This window comes from Panthera tigris, chromosome C1 (genome assembly GCF_018350195.1).
Source record: "Panthera tigris isolate Pti1 chromosome C1, P.tigris_Pti1_mat1.1, whole genome shotgun sequence".
NCBI classification, from domain to species: domain Eukaryota; kingdom Metazoa; phylum Chordata; class Mammalia; order Carnivora; family Felidae; genus Panthera; species Panthera tigris.
This window is the reverse complement of record NC_056667.1, coordinates 164,769,562-164,786,717: the sequence shown is the minus strand read 5'-3', so window position 1 is coordinate 164,786,717 and position 17,156 is coordinate 164,769,562. Positions and strand designations below refer to the sequence as shown.

Sequence of the window (17,156 nt, the reverse complement as noted above, 5' to 3'; positions counted from 1 at the left end):
TAAAGAATGCCAAATGATCATTCACCTCCCACACTCTCAGCAAGTATAAACTGGCCCTAAAAAAGAAGCTCCTGTTTTACTTGGGAGGACAAAATCCGCAAGGGGCGGCCAAAGGGAAGACCCATGGTGGAACAGGAACGAGAAGGAGCCTCTGAGTTGTAGGGGACAGTGACTGCTGTGGGGTTTCAGGAATGAGAAGGTAAGAAGGGGCAAGAAGGAAGTGATGGGAGAGAGAGACCTGCGTGTGGCAAGGGCAAGAGCCGGTGACGGAAGCTGAGAAGAGACAAAATGCCACTGGGTGGGGAGAGGGAAGGGAAGCATCCTTGCAACTGCCAGAGATGGGCTGACCTAGGGGACTGAGGGCTGCTTTACCCCATGTTGATTAGAAATCAGATTTTCTACTTACTTAACAAACTAATTTTCAAAGAACCATAATAATGATAATTAAAAAGGATTGTAACAATTTTTAGAAAAAGTATTTTGCAACATGATTCCTACGATCATCACCAAAGTTTTCCTTTCCTTTAGTATAACTCATAACTATTCATATCATTGCTTATTAAATTCATATCGGCATATTATTGTTCCTCCCAAAGCTATGACCCACTAACTATTCAGTTGCTACCTTGGCTTTCTCCGTCTTACTAATCTCTACCTCAATATTCAGCATCCCTTTGTGGGCTCTAAGATGGCAAAGGCATGATGAAACAATCCCACTGAAGAAAGAATGTGTTTAACAGTAGAGCACCAGAAAAGGTTTTAGAAGTTATAAAAATATTCCGAGGAATGGATATTTCAAGGTATGAAGGGGAGAGTCTTATCTATACAACAAGGAGGGTGGAAGAGACCAGCGATTCTTAGAACAAGCTTCCAAAACCAAGGGCACTTTAAAAAAATGCATATTCTGGGGCGCCTGGGTGGCTCGATCGGGTGAGCATCCGACTCTTGGTTTCGGCTCAGGTCATGATCTCACAGTTCGTGGGTTCAAGTCTTGCATCAGACTCCACACTGACAGTGCAGAGTCTGCGTGAGATTCTCTCTCTCCCTCTGTCTGCCCCTCCCCCCTTTTTCCCTTTCTCTCAAATAAATAAACTTAAAAAAATAAAAACGCATATTCCTAGACACCGCATCACACCTCAGGAAAAATGGCTGCGACCCGTAACGTAACATTTTTCTCTGTACTACCACTGTAAACCACCTCTGAGGGAGTCAGAGTAGCAATTAATACCATCACCATGTCTGCATTCTTGCCGCCTCAGGTTTCTGCCACCATCTTCTTCAATGTCTCCTCTCTCTGAACTCTCATCTGCACCCTGTTCCTAATCAGTGTTCCTTGGGTCTCCCTCCCAGTGAGAACAGTTAGCTGGGAGCCCAGTGGCAAGACCAGGGACACCAAGCAAACCGATGCATGACAACTCTGTCCCAAAGGGCAACTTGTGATTTCCCTCCTCTTTGGACTGTAGCCTGTCAGAGTAGTAGTAAGGGTGAGTCTTCACGGCAACTACCATGTTCATTCAGTCCAGAATGGGCCCCACATTTCCAAAGCAATGCTATTGGTTATAACTACTCAACATTCTTGATCAGTAGAACTGATCCTCAAGACTTTTTTTATTGAAATATAACGGACAGACAATATACTATTCATTTTAAGTGTACATCATATGATCTGACATTTTTATACATTATGAAATGATCCCACTTATTAGTCTAGTTACCTTCTGTCACCATACAAAGCTGTTACAATATTAGTAACTATATGCCCTATGCTGTACATTACATCCCCATGACTGAAATATCTTATAACTGAAGTTTTCACTTCTTAAAGAAATATTAAAATTAACTTGGTTTGAATAGATAATATGTTCATATGCTTAAAAATTCAAAAGTAAGGGATATACTAAATAAGTGTCCTAAGTAAGTGTCCTTCCATCCCCACCCAACCGTCCAATTTTCTTCCCCAGAGTCAATCACTGTTAGCAATTCCTTGTGTCATCTTCCAGAGACAGTCTTTTTCAAAAAAAAAATTTTTTTTTAACATTTATTCATTTTTGAGAGAGTGCAAGCAGGGAAGGGGTAGGGAGAGGGAGACACAGAATCCGAAGCAGGCTCCAGGCTCTGAGCTGTCAGCACAGAGACCGATGTGGGGCTTGAACTCACAAGGTGTGAGATCAGGACCTGAGCCAAAGTCAGACACTTAACCAACTGAGTCACCCCGGTGCCCTAGACATAGTCTTTACACATAAACACATATTTATAAACTCATATTTAATACCAATGGCCATATACCACTCTGTACCTTGATTTGTTCCCTTATTATATCTTAGAGATCATTCCATATCAGCAAATATAAAATAATCTCACTCTTTTTAACAGCTACTTAGTTTTGTTTCTGCTCATAATTTTTTAACCAATCCCATATGAATAGATATGTAGCTTTCTCTAAGTCTTTTGCCATTACAGACAATGTTGCAATGGACATCTTTGTGCAAATTTGTTTCGGATGTACAAGTAGAACTATAGAAAAATTTCTTATTAGTCAGTCAGAGAAAGACAAATATCATATGACTTCACTCCTATGAGGACTTTAAGACACAGAACAGATGAACACAAGGGAAGGGAAGCAAAAATAATATAAAAACAGGGAGGAGGACAAAACATAAAAGACTCTTAAATATGGAGAACAAACAGGGTTACTGGAGGGGTTGTGGGAGGGGGGATGGGCTAAATGGGTAAGGGGCATTAAGGAATCTACTCCTGAAATCATTGTTGCACTATATGCTAACTAACTTGGATGTAAATTTAAAAAATAAAATAAAAAAATAAATGCTTAAAAAATAAAAATGAATTAAAAATATAAAATAAAAAAGGAACAAAAAAAATTTCTTAGATTTTCCAGGATGAGAAGGTAGGTGAGTTTTTAATTTTGGTATCCACAGATGCTGTACCATTTTGTACCCCTATCAACAGCATATGAGCCTTTCAGCTTCCCTAAAGCCTTGCCACCATAAGGGATTAATAAACATCAAAGATCTTTGCCAACTTAATAGGTTAAATAGTTTAAAGTTGCATTTCTCTTATCATGAGTTAACTTCATCTTTTTAAGCACCATTCGTAATTCCTTTTCTGTGAACTATTTGTTTGTTCCTTTGCCCCCTTTCCTGTTAGATTAACAGTTATTTTTCTTGTTGATCTATAGGAGCTCTTTGGATATTGAGGAATTAAGCCTTGTCTGTGACATGATACAGTTTCTTTCTCATGTGGTCATGTTTATCTTCTCTCTGTACAGATAATATTTTTCCTTAAATGGAATTTAATTTATCACCATTTATCTTACTTATTCTGCATTCTTCAAGATAGTTCGAAGTTGATTTTTTTGTTAAGTGTAGAGGCAGATATCTTCCCTTGTATCTGATTTCCATCAGCTGGGACTGAAATGAGACTATAAGACAAGCTGGGATAGAATACCCATGTCCTTCTCTCCCTGACCTTCCTCCTCTATCACCCTGAGCTCTTTCAGACCTTGCTTGCCGCTCTCTCACTTTCTTCACCGAGTTTCACGTGAACCCTACATTTGCTTGGCCTACCTTGGAGCTCACACTCTTTTTATAGTTCTTGCTTCCATTTGAAGTTTACTGAGATCAAAAAGAATTTCATTAATGTCTTTTCATAATCAACATGCCATTCAAACTGTGCTGCTTTTTCTATTCTAGGAAAATTATACAACAAAAACTGCTCAGATTGTTGCCTGATGGGGTGCGAATATGCAAAAGATTGTCTAGCTGCTACAGATAAACAGAAAGCAAAAATGTTATCTTAATTTAAAATAAAAAAAATCAGACTTCATCTCTAGAAATGACATGAAACAATTTTTTTTTAATTTTTAGCGTTCCTTTAGATACTTTATTCTTGAAACTTTAGTCATTGATAATAGTTTGTTACTTATAGCAACGTTGTATAATATACAAAAAATCAAAGTAACTTGTTCAAATTAGGATAAAACTTAGGTACTGTATAGGAGATGTAAAATAAACCTATGGCTAAAAATTGAGGCCAGGTTTATTTTAGGTTTGACTTTTGAAAAAAAAAAAAAGGTTCTAAAAATACACTGCTGTTGTTCTCCCTTCTACTTCCACACTCTTTTCAAAAGGTGGGTAGGTCTGTCTCAAGATCTATGGTGAGAACTGCCTCGATATGATGCAAGATCAAAAAGTAGAAGTTAATGTTCTATTCCTGACTCCATTCCCTCCACACGTTGATTGTCTCTTATATTAGCATATGGAAAGAGAATGACAAAGGAAAAGAGATAGAAAAGTACACAGCACTGGATAATTTAATTTTTCTCTATCCTTTCCTGTCCATGGAGTTAAAAGACAAAGCTATGAGTATCAAAATAGCAAACAGCCAAAATTTTTGAATAATGATATTTGTAGTGTTCATTCTTCTCATCATACCCTCAGAACAAAGTCTTTTTTCTAAACCCACCCCCCAAAATTAAAAATGGATATATGTATGATTTCACTTTCTATACCAGACATTCAAGAAGGAGAATGATGCAAAAGAGGATTAAAATTCCACTGGAGAGGTTGCTATCGGTTCATTTTCTCATTCATTTACCCATAATTTAGGGAAGAGCATTATTTCCTGTTATCCCCAACAGAAGCAAATTCTTTGGCACATTATTTTCTAGCTATATTTGCACACGGGGCTTGCACCTCACTGGGCAAATCTCTAAGCCTCAGGTTATCCACCTGGAAAACAGGAGAGGCTGGAAAAGAAGATGTTTTTTGTTTGTTTTAAGATTTATTTATTTTTGAGAGAGAGCACAAACAGGGAAGGGCAAGAGAGGGGGACAGAAGACCTGAAGCAGGCTCTGTGCTGACAGCAGTGAGCCCATTGCAGGGCTTGAACTCACAAACTGTGAGATCATGACGTGAGCCAAAGTTGAACACTCAACCACCTGAGCCACCCAGGTGCCCCCAGAGTAGAAGATCTCTTAAACCTCTTTCAGCTCTAACATCTTATGAATCAATATGAAGGTCATTCAAGCAGCAACACATCAAGCAAAGATAAGTATTTCTAGTGCCTGAGTATTTTCTTCATGTATAAATTCATATATAGGTTTTCTTGAGTAGAGAAAAATATAATCCATCGTCTCTAAAGCAGAAGATAATTCTTGGTGTATTAATCATGAATTTTTTGCACCTAGCGTCAACACTGGTGAAACACATTCAAAGTACAATCTGCCAGTATCTTATTTAAAGGTACTTATTTAGGGGCGCCTGGGTGGCTCAGTCAGTTGAGCGTCCGACTTTGGCTTGGGTCATGATCACATGGTCTGTGGGTTTGAGCCCTGTGTCGGGCTTTGTGCTGACAGCTCAGAGCCTGGAGCCTGCTTCGGATTCTGTGTCTCCCTCTCTCTCTCTGCCCCTCTCCTGCTCATGCTCTGTCTCTCTCTCTCTCTCTCTGTCAAAAATAAATATAAACATTAAAAAAAAATTTTTAAGGTACTTATTTAAACTTACTTTTACGTAAACTTGTTTACATATTTACTTATTTAAACTTATTTGAAGTTTAAGAACTTAGTCACCTACTTAACACTCTCTCTAACCCAATTTTCCCTTAGATAGTCCTGGATATTCAGCTACTTGGCTTGGCCTCCTCTCTAGCTCTGCTGTTTGACAGCTTACTGCAGATTTGGAGACACTGGCCTTGTTAGATGGAATACCATCACAAAGGGTAGGTTTTACTTTCATAAACTGCCAAAGCAGTAGCAGAAAGAGTCATCGGATTGTTCTGCTTTCTTTAGTTAATGTAATCCTTACAGTTTACAGATATTTAACATTTACATTATAATTTATTCTAGTATAAAAACTATACTAAGGGGCACCTGGCTGGCTCAGTCAAAAGAGCATGTGACTCTTGATCTCAGGGTCATGAGTTCAAGCCCCAGGTTGGGGTTAGAGATTACTAAGAAACAGAGATAAACTTTCAAAAAACAAAAAAAAAGGACTGATTTTAAAAACTACACTACTGGGGCGCCTGGGTGGTTCGGTCGGTTAGTGTCCGACTTCGGCTCAGGTCATGATCTCACGGACCGTGAGTTCGAATCCCGCGTCGGGTTCTGTGCTGACAGCTCAGAGCCTGGAGCCTGTTTCAGATCCTGTGTCTCCCTCTCTCTCTGCCCCTCCCCTGTTCATGCTCTGTCTCTCTCCATCTCAAAAATAAATAAACGTTAAAAAAAAATTTAAAAAAAAAAACTACACTACTGTACCAAGTAAGCGAACATAAACTCAAAGAGAAAGGGTTCATATAACTCAACAGGAACATCATCTTGAGACCACCATGATTCAGTATATTCAATTCCCTATAATACTATGTTGGATCTTTTAATAGACATTCATATTTGTCTATTTTCTATTTTTCCCTTTAAAAACCAATTCAGCACTAGGACACACTCCATTCGTTACAAATCTGACTTCACTCACCCAGCTCTCCCTTTCCTGATCCCTTTCTCCTGTTTGACAACATTTAAGTGTCCATGACAAAAGGACTTACAATGAGTTTAAAACCTTCTGCTTTAAAAAGCCGATAAAACAGAAGTACATTTAAAGTAACTGTTCTTTGCAGGCACTGCATTTTTTTTCCCCATAGCACTCTCAATTCAAGGAGGTCTAAACATAAATCTGGAAAAAGTTTAAGGAACAAAAGAAAAAATAGATACTTCATGCAAATTCTAAAACCAAAGCCAGATCCACCCCACACACATGCATACATATTCAATAGTGACTTGTTTTTGGTAGATTCTGTTTTGGGTAGGTCCCTGAGGGCAGAAAGGTTTACGACCCAACACTTAATATGGTGTCTGGTACATAGTAGGTGCTCAGTAAAGGCTACGTGAATGAAGAAGAAAGGCACTTGATGGCCCATGTCACCTTCACATAAGACCCACAGACTCTGGTCACTTCTCTGTGAAAGTGATCAGCTCAGGGTTTGGTAACTGAATGGATGGATGCAAAACTGCCTCCAAAGTTCTTGGAAACTCAGAACCATGCCAGAAACCATGCCAATTTCACTAACTGAGATGTGTATCATGTCAGTTATCCCTACAATTAATTTTAGCTCATTGTTTTGACCAAAGCTACTAAGTCCACCCTGGTTTTCAAATCATTAAATATTTATATCTATTGAGGCGATGTGGGGAAGGTGTAGCTGAAGCAAGGAATGTGACTAATCATTCACATGAGAGAGTAGAGAGAGAGTCCTTTACTCTCTTAGGAGCTTTTAGATAATTTCTGACTATAATGGTAAGCAACAACCTTTTTCCTTTGGAAGGTCTATCTTTTCCTTTTTCTTTTTTTCTTTAAGATACTGCCACATTTCCATTCAACTGCTGTTGGAACCACCAGCAAGATGTCAAGATGTTCTCCAAATCACTATGCCAAGGAAAGGCAATTGAGGACTAGATTGCCTTGGAGAAAACTACAGCCACTAATCATTGTATCAGCTGGTGCGAAATCAGTGAGAAAATAACGTTAGAGAGGATGAGAAGACATCAAGAAATATATGTAAAATCAGAAAAGGAATTTTAAAATATGATGAGAAAATGCTGAATACCTATCATAATATTGACAAATTAAAATGCCAGCTAAAATGGTATTCAATCAAAGTGACACTATATATTATCCCAGAATAGCCCTAGAAATAAAAAGCCTTATCCTGTCCCCACAGGAGGGCACAAGCAACTCTTTATTATAATGAAGAGAACCTAAAAGATTGAAACCCTTTATCTTTTTCAATGGAGTATATATCAGAGAATATAAACGCATGCGCCATTACTTTCCAACATTAGATGGCAAATAGCATGAAAGCAAACATTAGCCCTAAAGACTCTAGTCCCTCAATCACATCTTGTTCCCTGCACCCATGGGAAGTGGCCATTAGTATCTTCATTTTAGATGTGCCATAACTGAAGATCTGGGGGGTTTTCCCCCAAATTACATACAACTAGTAAACTGTCCAGAAAGATTTGATTTCAACCCTTGTGGTTGTGATGCCAGTACACTCTCAATTCCATGAACCCTACTCACTGCCAATGCCAAAACATCTTCTTCACACCTTAAACCATTAATCCGTAACATCCTTTACACAAGTAAATAAAAAATTACACAGATGAATTTTATGTACTCTTCCCTCTCAGATAATCTTCCACGTGCAACAGATACATCATTAGAAAATCACATTCTTCGCTGTGAGTGTCCTAACTGCCCACCAGCTCCATGCCCACATTTTCAAACATGAGCTTGAATATCTATTACCCCACACTTGACACGTCTAAATCCTATTAAAATCTCCTACCACAACTTCTCTATTTCTTTTAATTATAGTGAAACATCTTTGACTCCTTCCTCCTCTTCGTATTTAGGATCTTAAGTCTTGGATTCTCCTCCCAGTGTCTTTTAAAATCCATTCTTTCCTTTTAGTTCTCACCAAGTGGAGAACTCGCATCTCAATCAGCCAGGTATTCCTAGCCAGTATCCTGCCTGAATCTCTCCCCCTCCCACCCCCACCTCCCAATCTATCAGTTTTCCAGACTTTTTAATAAACTCTTTGAGTGGTTCACTGTTGGAAAATTTCCCATGGCTGTTTCCACTTGTGTTCATTTCCTCTGTCCAAGATGGCTGAAGTTCCTCTTCTCAGCAAGGCCACTTCCTGCTCATCTTCCCTGTAAGCCTGTGCTGTGAACTCTATGCAATACATGCCTATGCACAGGGACTGCTTCCTTGTCCCTCAGCTGACATCTTGTGGGTCTTTTAGTACAGTAGCCTGTTCTGCCTTGTGTTAATTCTATATTGTCCTTATTTTCTTTTTCCTTAGAATTTTAAGCTATTACTGATCTATGCATGACCCCCCCCCTTTTTTTTTAAATATAATGATCACTTAAGAACTTACCACCAACTCTAACTACTAGATCATTACCAATAACTTATATCCATCTGTGTGTTCCTCCTCATGACATCTGCCTGGTCCTCCCAGAAGACAACTGCTATCCTAGGTTTTAAGTTTATCATGCTCTTGCTTTAAAACAAACAAACTAAGTAACTAACATGCATTTCAACACATACACATATATAAATGCTTGTTTTTATTTGATGATTTGTGTTTGCTTATTTCCCTGGCTTGTGTAAATTAGTATAACAATTTTGGGAAATAATTTGGCAATGTCTAGTAAGTTGAACTCACACGTCCTACAAATCAGCAATTCTGTACGGTGGTATTTACCCAAAAGAAACACTTGCACTGTGCCCCGGGAAACATGAATGATCAGAGCAGCACACCTAGCAATTTTTTTTTTAAGTAGAAACAAAAAAAGGCCATTGGCAGAACAGGGAAACATTACTATAGACACATAATGGAATAATGTGCAGCAATGAAAGTGAATGAACTACAGCTGTATACAACATGGATGAATCTTGGTGACAATATGTTCAATGGAAAAAAATTCCCAGAAGTCAATGGGTAGTATGAGATCTTTTTTGGAAGATTAAAAACAAAATAAAAAAAAAAAGTATTATAATTATTACTTAACCTTTGCAGTTAAAAAAAAATCTCTCTTTTGAGAATTCATGACTTATCTGCAGAAACTAGTCTACAAATTCTTGAAGGCAGAGTCATCTTTACTTCTCATGTGTATTTCCCACATTGCCTACACCAATGTCTTGAACAGGTAGATGCTCAATAAGTTATTATCCATTGAATGATTACTGAATGCTACCTAAACAAGGCATTTTAATGAAATTTAAATCTTCTCCCTCATCCAGTAGATTCATGAATAAAGTCACATAAAACTTTTACCTACTTATGCATTAACTTAATTCTATTTCTGCAATGGTACTACAGATCTCCAACCACACATATTTCATCTTAGAAGGACTTCACCTTTCTTCTTGGAGTAAGGTAACATAAGGTTAAAGCAATCCAGGGACAAGAAAACTTATGAGATCCTGCAAAAGTTCGGCAGCATCACAGGACACTATACCAAGAGACATCTGATGAACCACCATGATTTGAAATTGAGACATCCCAAGAGGAATCCAGCCACTGAATGCACAACTGAGCCAATCAACATCAAAGCTGAAAATATGGGCAAAAACTGGATTTTTAGGTTTTCTAAAAGCAAAGATTTTCATTAGAAAATATTTTGTTTCCACTCTGAGGGAAAAAAAAAAATTACTTCTTAGGGGGAAACACAGGAAATCCCGGGGTAAAAGAATAACTGGAATACTATTCCACCAATCAGGGCCTTCCTTCTAACTCAAGGAGGACTATGCAGAGTCTCCATAGGTGATTAGAGGGGAGCTACACTGCAGCTTCCCTCCGACCTTGGGAACTCTGCTCACTTTGAGTTACTGCGAGGTCTCCCGTTTCATTTATTATTAGTCTTTGTATCTGCAATGCTGTAGCTTTGGTGAGGACTATCAACACTGTGAGCCTGCAGTACCCAAAACTGTAGAAATGCTTCCAAAAAAACAAATGGGAGGGGAGGAGGGAGGAAAAATCACAACCAAGAGAAAAACAAAGTTAATGATATGAAGACGGGATGTTTTTAAATTTCACCTTTGAAGAAAGACTGCATTTATTAATCAGCTGTGTGATCTACAACTAGCCGCTGGCAGGCAATTTATTTTTTAATTAAGAAAAGATGTCCAAGAAAAAATGATTTTGTTGTTTAGGAAAAACAAAACAAGACAAAACAAAAGTGAATATAACAATTTGCCAAAACTAGTCCAGCGATTTAAAAAAAGAAAATTCATATGGAGGAAACAACCTATAGGACTTTGCGTCTTGGAGAAAGAAATAATCTGGCAACCCAGTGGGTTCACTTAGTTTCGTGTCATTTGCTTCATGTCCATTATGTAATGCTTTCCCCAGCTTTAGGTCTGTATGTTTAAGCTACCGTTCAGGTATATCACAGAATTGCCACAAAATCAGGATCTGGTCATAACTTTCAAAACCATCTTCAAAGGTGTCACGCAAATGTGTCTACAACAGTAGAGGCTTTTTGAAAAATCTGCTGGTGTCATTACTTCTTCCCGGCTTCCTCCCCAGGTCTCCCTACCCCTCCTCCCCCAGCATCCCCGGCGACACGATCTGCGGGCAGCTCCCGGCTCGATGCAGGGGAAGCACGTCTTAACTGCAATGCAAACGTTGTCCCGGTCTGAACCAGGGAAGGCAGTCTCGGCCCTGGCTGGAGGTGTGGACCAAGGCTGCAGGGAAGGCTGCAGGGGAGCCAGCAGCGGGTGGACAGGGGTGCCCCGCGAGGGCAGTCCGCAGTGCACGCGCACAATAAAACCCAATGCACAACTTCCCCAGCCGCTCCTCTCGGCTGCCCGGATTCGCTGGGAGGTGCGGCGTAGGCGTTAGCTGGAGCAGGCGCGGGCGCCGGCGCTCTCACCGCGCGGGTTCGGTTCTCCGCTGACAATTACATCAGTCCTTCTCCCGGCCCCAGCTTCAATCCCCGGCAGCCGAGGGGGAGCGGGGGCGCCGGGCAGCGCGGAGGAATGCGGGCGTGAGAGCCCGGCGGCCGGAATTCCCCAACCACGAGGGGGAAGGGAGGGCGGCGAACGGGGACCTTGACCCAGACACCCCCTCCCACCTTGGCCGTAGGGCCGGACAGGCATCGCCACCCCCGCCGCCCGGGCCCACCGGCCGGCCGGGGAAACCCCCAGGGGGCGACGACGCCTCGAGGGCCCAAAGCCCGGGTGCCCAGCCGCGCGTCCCTCCGAGTGCTCGGCCCTCCGGACGCGCACAATGCCCCCGGGCCGCGGTGCGGGCACCGCTGTGGCGGCTCCCGGGGTCCCCCTGCGCCAGGACACCTACCTGGAGGAAAAGCAGCGGCGCCGCCGAGTCTGCGGCGGCAGCGGCGGCGGCGGCGGCGGCGGCGGGAGGCGGCTCCGGCAGGCGGGCGGGCGGGCGGACGAGCGCGCGGGCTGGCCGGGGAGCGGAGGCGCGGGCGCCGCCTGCGCGGAGCCGCGGACTCCAGCACCGACAGCGGCGGTGGCGGCGGTGCTGCGCCTCCAGTGGTCCGCCGCGCCGCAGCCCCTCCTCTCCCACGGGCGGGGCGCGCTGGCGGGGCGGCGCTCCCGGCTCCCCGCCCCCGGCTCCCGCTAGCCGCCCAGGCCGGAGCGGCCCCGCGGGCGGCGGGCTCTCCCGCCGCGCGCCCGCCCCGCCGGCCCCCTTCTCCGCGCCGCCCGCTGAGCTCCGGGCCGGGCTCGCCGAGCTTCCGACGCGCGGGATCCCACTGTCTGGCCTCCCCCCCCCCCCCCCCGGCCCGGCCCCCTGGGGACCCCTGGGGTCCAGAGATAACCGCCGCGGAGACCCTGGCCGGGAATCTCCGGGCCTGAGAGGCGCTTCTGTGGCCACAGAAGCGGCCCCGCCTGCCCAGGCCAGCGGAGGCGGGCCGGCCGCGGTTCTCTAGGGCTGACCCCGAAGGGCCCCGGCGCTGGGGGCCTGGAGCGCAGCCGCTCCGAGCTCCTGGGGAGAGCCGATCAGAAGGAGACAGCAGCCCGGCGGCCTCCCCGGAGGCGCTGTCCGGGCGGGGTCTCCGGCGGACGTTCAGGCTGGTCAATAAACACACAGGACTGTGTGTGCCTGCCCGCCCCGACTTCCCCACCGCCGGGTCCCTGACACTGCGGAGCCAAACTTCCCAGGCCCAGAGAAACACTTGGGTTCGGTGAAAACGTATATATCCGTTGCCTAAAGCCCCACCGTACGACGACGCTTACCCACTCTCTTGAGCTCTTCCACCTTTAGACCCTTCCCAGTCTGTGCCCCTAGGGTACATTAATCGGGAGGCGAATTTGCTCCAAGGACGGGGTAATTTAAATATTTGCACAGACGTTTCTTCTGTAAATGGATGACCGAGGAAATGACAAAAGTATTTCAAGACATTTCTGTCATCACCATCTTGGGGGGCGGGGGTGAGGGGGTGGGTATGAATCCAGACAACACTGATTGAGCCTAATAGGAATTATGACAGAAACAGCACTGGAGTGCTCTATGGGCTATCTAGGCGTCCAGATTGGAAGGGGGACCGGGAGGGGGCAGGCTTCAAAAATTGAAGACACTGCTGCCCACAGAGGCAACTCAGTGACGGCGTTTCACTGTTCTCATACTGTCCTGTTATAAAATACTAGGCGCTGGACTCTGTGACACATGGCAGTTTCGCTTTAACTCCTCCCCTGTGAAGACACTCTCCTCCAGGGAACGAGCGACTGGATCCCTGACCCTCTCGGAATCACCACCACCTCCTTACTCCTTCCACGGGGGTTCCACTGACAGAACTACGGAAACCACTCCGGCTACAAAGAAGGGAAAAGTCAAACCCCATACAAGAAAATGCACAAGTGTGGGAGGAGGTGAGAGAGAACCCACGCAGTGTCCTTAACCTAAAGAAGTGCTTCTCCACGGTTTTCACTCCTAGTAGCAGAGAACCATGAACTGCTGGGGTGGGGGAGAGGAGCTACCACAACGGAAATTCCTTTTATCTTAAGAATGCACACTTTTCACTCTAGTCCATAGCATCTCTGTGTGTTTTGCTATTTTAAAAATAGGTGGAAGTATCAGGAAAAGGTCTCCTACCTGTCTCGTTAATGATCAAATAAGATGTGATGGCACTACACCCTTGGCAACGGGCAGGTTAAAGAGAGCCGCCATTGCTCTGGAGGCAGCTTCTCCACTCTGCATCACAATAGTTTGAAAACTCAGACTGGCATAGATATAGGAATATGAATAACAGGCTTTTCACCACTTTTAGAGCTACCTCAGCAGTTGCCAGAGAGCAATGTTTTCATGAAGTGTATATTCTTGCTAAGAGTTCAGGTCATGAGTCTTATGTTGACTAAAAGGATCTCTGCTCCCTGATTCATTCCTTTTATTCGTGCATGGGCGTTTTCAGTGAAGGAAGTTAATGATCTTCTTAAAATACTAATAATATTAATGCTATAATTTCATCACATACAAATGAACTGAGCTTCATATGAATCATAGTCCCCACCATCAATACATACAGCTCTCAGACTTCATTTTCATTACAGTTTTTAATGTTTTTAAGTTTATTTATTTATTTTGAGAGAGAGAGAGAGGGAATCCCAAGCAGGCTCCCCATTGTCACATGGAGCCCAACACAGAGCTCAAACTCTCGAACCGTGAGATCATGACCTGAGCTGAAAACCAAGAGTCAGACACTTAACTGACTGAGCCACCCGGGCACCCGTCATTACAGTTTTTCTATGGGCACTATTTTAGCTGGGTTTTTTTTTTTTAACATTTTTTTTAACGTTTATTTACTTTTGAGACAGAGACAGAGCTTGAACGGGGGAGGGTCAGAGAGAGAGGGAGACACAGAATCTGAAACAGGCTCCGGGCTCTGAGCTGTCAGCACAGAGCCTGACGTGGGGCTCGAACTCACGGACTGCAAGATCACGACCTAAGCCGAAGTCCATGCTCAACCGACTGAGCCACTCAGGCACCCCTTAGCTGGGATTTCTTAAGAAGGGTGAAGTGCTAATTCTTCTTTGAAAGATGCAACCCCTGGGCATCAAGAGCAAGGAAAAGAGGATATGCACCAGGGAAGAATGGGAAGCAAATACATGATATGTTCCAAACCTGGGCCATTCTTCATGAACCTGAAAAAGTACAGTTGCTGGGCCACGTGAAGTGGGCCACTGTGAATAGGAACAGCCTATCAAAGTGAGAACCAAAGAAGAAATTGGCCTGTAAGCTCCCTCTCATCTCCTATTTCCCATTGGTCAAAATTTATCCCACTGGTTGTTAACTACCCAGCTTTCAGGTTGAATCATCTCTTTCCTCTGGCAGCTACTTGAAAAACAAATCCACGCTCTGGAACCATGCTACGGGATCTGTGCTGAATTGTTCCACAGACAATTTGGTTATGCTGGAAGTTGTGTTTCCCAGAATCCTCTTTTCTGTATGTTCCAGGTCTACGTGTGTCCAGATGGATAAAAGCTGAAGTTGCTGGAGACTTGGGAGGCCAAAGTGAAGCAGCCCAATTACACTCTGAAAGTTGTCATTGGTTAGATATGAGACAAATATCCACATGCAAGAGGGTTCTCCTTCCTTCTCACTCTTCCAGGCTCTTTGTTCTCCTTTGCAGAATAAGTATGACCACAGCTGGGCTAACAGGCTCTTTATAGACTCTTCCAGAGGTGGTGTCCACAAAGGCCACAACCTTCTGTGGACTTCTACACCAACCCTCCTGGTGGCCTCACTGAAGCAGGTGGATGTGCTTCCACATTCCCCTGAAAATTCAGACTGCTTCACCTCTGTGAGGGCTAGTCCCTGATCTTTTGGCAACCCTTTTCCAGACTCTTCCTTCCCCAGCTCCTCTCACAAATGTGGAGGTCTAATTGCTACAGGAAAGCCCCTATTCAACATACTTATCGTGCTTCTGCTTCCCTGATTGAACCCTGTCTGCCAGAGGCTTAAGCTTGTGGCTCATCTGCCCCAGGAGGTTTGCACTGGGTCAGTCACCTGTGGGCAACTGAGGCAGGCCAAGTAGCTGAGAAATCTGGAAATGTGAGGCAAAGATCTGAGGAAGTACTCCAGCGGCATCCTATACGAACAGCAAAACTATTCATAATTTTGCTTTGTATTTGTTCATTGACAGTGTTCAGCCTTGAAAATATTTTAAGTGTTACTAAATTCACCTACTTTGGTGAATCATTCCCATAAACTGGAATGAACTGTGGCTTTTTTTTTTTTAACCTTTGTTTGAGACATCATTTTGGCTCCTTGAGTGGAAAACAATAAACCAAATCTCAGCTGGAAAATTCTGACCAGTATCTTCCCCCAGCTATGGAAGCATCCTACCTGAGTTTCTCACTTTGTGAACATAAAGATGAGCATTGCTTTTTGTAACTCACTCTTTGTAAAGTCAATTTTTTTAAAAAAATAAATTTACCATTTTATAAGATCAAAGGAACACAGTAAGAAAATCAAAAGGGAAACTCTTTGTAGCAATGAGTTCTTGCAGGAAGGGTACAATGTTAGTTTTATGTGTGAGGGGCCTTCACATACCCTTACCTTCAGCCTGTTTTGTCACTCTTGGCATTGCCTTTGAACGTGTGCATACACTTTTCCCCCCAATTTCTTCATCACCGATGCTGTTGGAACTTTTCTTACCAAGAATATTGTCATCAAGAACCTCTGGGTAAATATCTGTCAAGGTCAGAAGCCAAACCTCCACGTCCCGAACCCCATTTGGTCCTATACCCTTCATTCCCACACTGTCAGGATAGGCCCAGATGACTTGTTGATATAGCCCAGAGAATGTTGTCGCATCCACTTCAGAGTGAACCTTTCATTCAGAGCGCATATCAGGGTGTCTAAAAGGATGGAAAGAATTGGGATTTTGTTAGGCTAATTGGTTGTAGGGGGCTTGGGGTTTTTGATACCTATTTTATTCATTTAATTCAATACATGCTTATGAAGTATCTACTATGTGTTAGGCATAATTCTGGGTGCTTGAGATATGAGTAAGCAAAACAGAGCCTACTTTCATAGAGCTTACGTTCCAGCAGAGAGAGACAGACAATAAACAATAGACCTAAAGATAAGTGAATTATACAGCATGTTAGAAAGCCTAAGTAATGCAGAGAAGCATAAAAGTCGAGCACATTAAGAGGAATGGAGGGGCGCCTGGGTGGCTCAGTCGGTTGAGCCTCTGACTTCGGCTCAGGTCATGATCGCATAGTTCGTGGATTCGAGCCCCACATCAGGCTCTGTGCTGACCACTTGCTCAGAGCCTGGAGCCTGCTTCGGATTCTGTGTCTCCTTCTCTCTCTGCCCCTACCCTGCTCACACTTTGTGTCACTCTGTTTCTCAAAAATAAAAAAATGTAAAAATTTTAAAAATTTTAAGAGGAATGGAGGTGGCCTGACATGTTGCAATATTATATAAAGTGCTCTTCACTGAGAAGGTGCACTTGACCAAAGACTTGAAGGAGGTGAGGAAGTCAGTCAGGCAGATGTATGGGAATGGGAAGTTCCCACTCCAGTCAGTGATCAGCCACTGCAAAGCCAATGGAGTAAGCATGCCTGATGTGTTCCAGGAAGGGCAAGGAGGCCAGAGTGCCTGGA

The 17,156-nt window shown here is 43.5% G+C and overlaps 2 protein-coding genes across 4 annotated transcripts in view; both read right to left on the bottom strand.

Moving 5' to 3' along the window:
• The window catches only part of OSBPL6 (oxysterol binding protein like 6), a 213,243-nt gene extending 201,336 nt beyond the window's left edge, over nt 1-11,907 (bottom strand). For both annotated transcript variants that reach the window (XM_042994790.1, XM_042994791.1), the window contains exon 1: nt 11,878-11,907. The gene's annotated coding sequence lies outside the window, so the exon portion shown is untranslated. The remainder of the gene's footprint in view (nt 1-11,877) is intronic.
• Nucleotides 11,908-16,025: 4,118 nt separating this feature from the next.
• Nucleotides 16,026-17,156, bottom strand: part of RBM45 (RNA binding motif protein 45) — a 66,756-nt gene continuing 65,625 nt past the window's right edge. For both annotated transcript variants that reach the window (XR_006220815.1, XM_042994785.1), the window contains one exon: nt 16,026-16,403. The gene's annotated coding sequence lies outside the window, so the exon portion shown is untranslated. The remainder of the gene's footprint in view (nt 16,404-17,156) is intronic.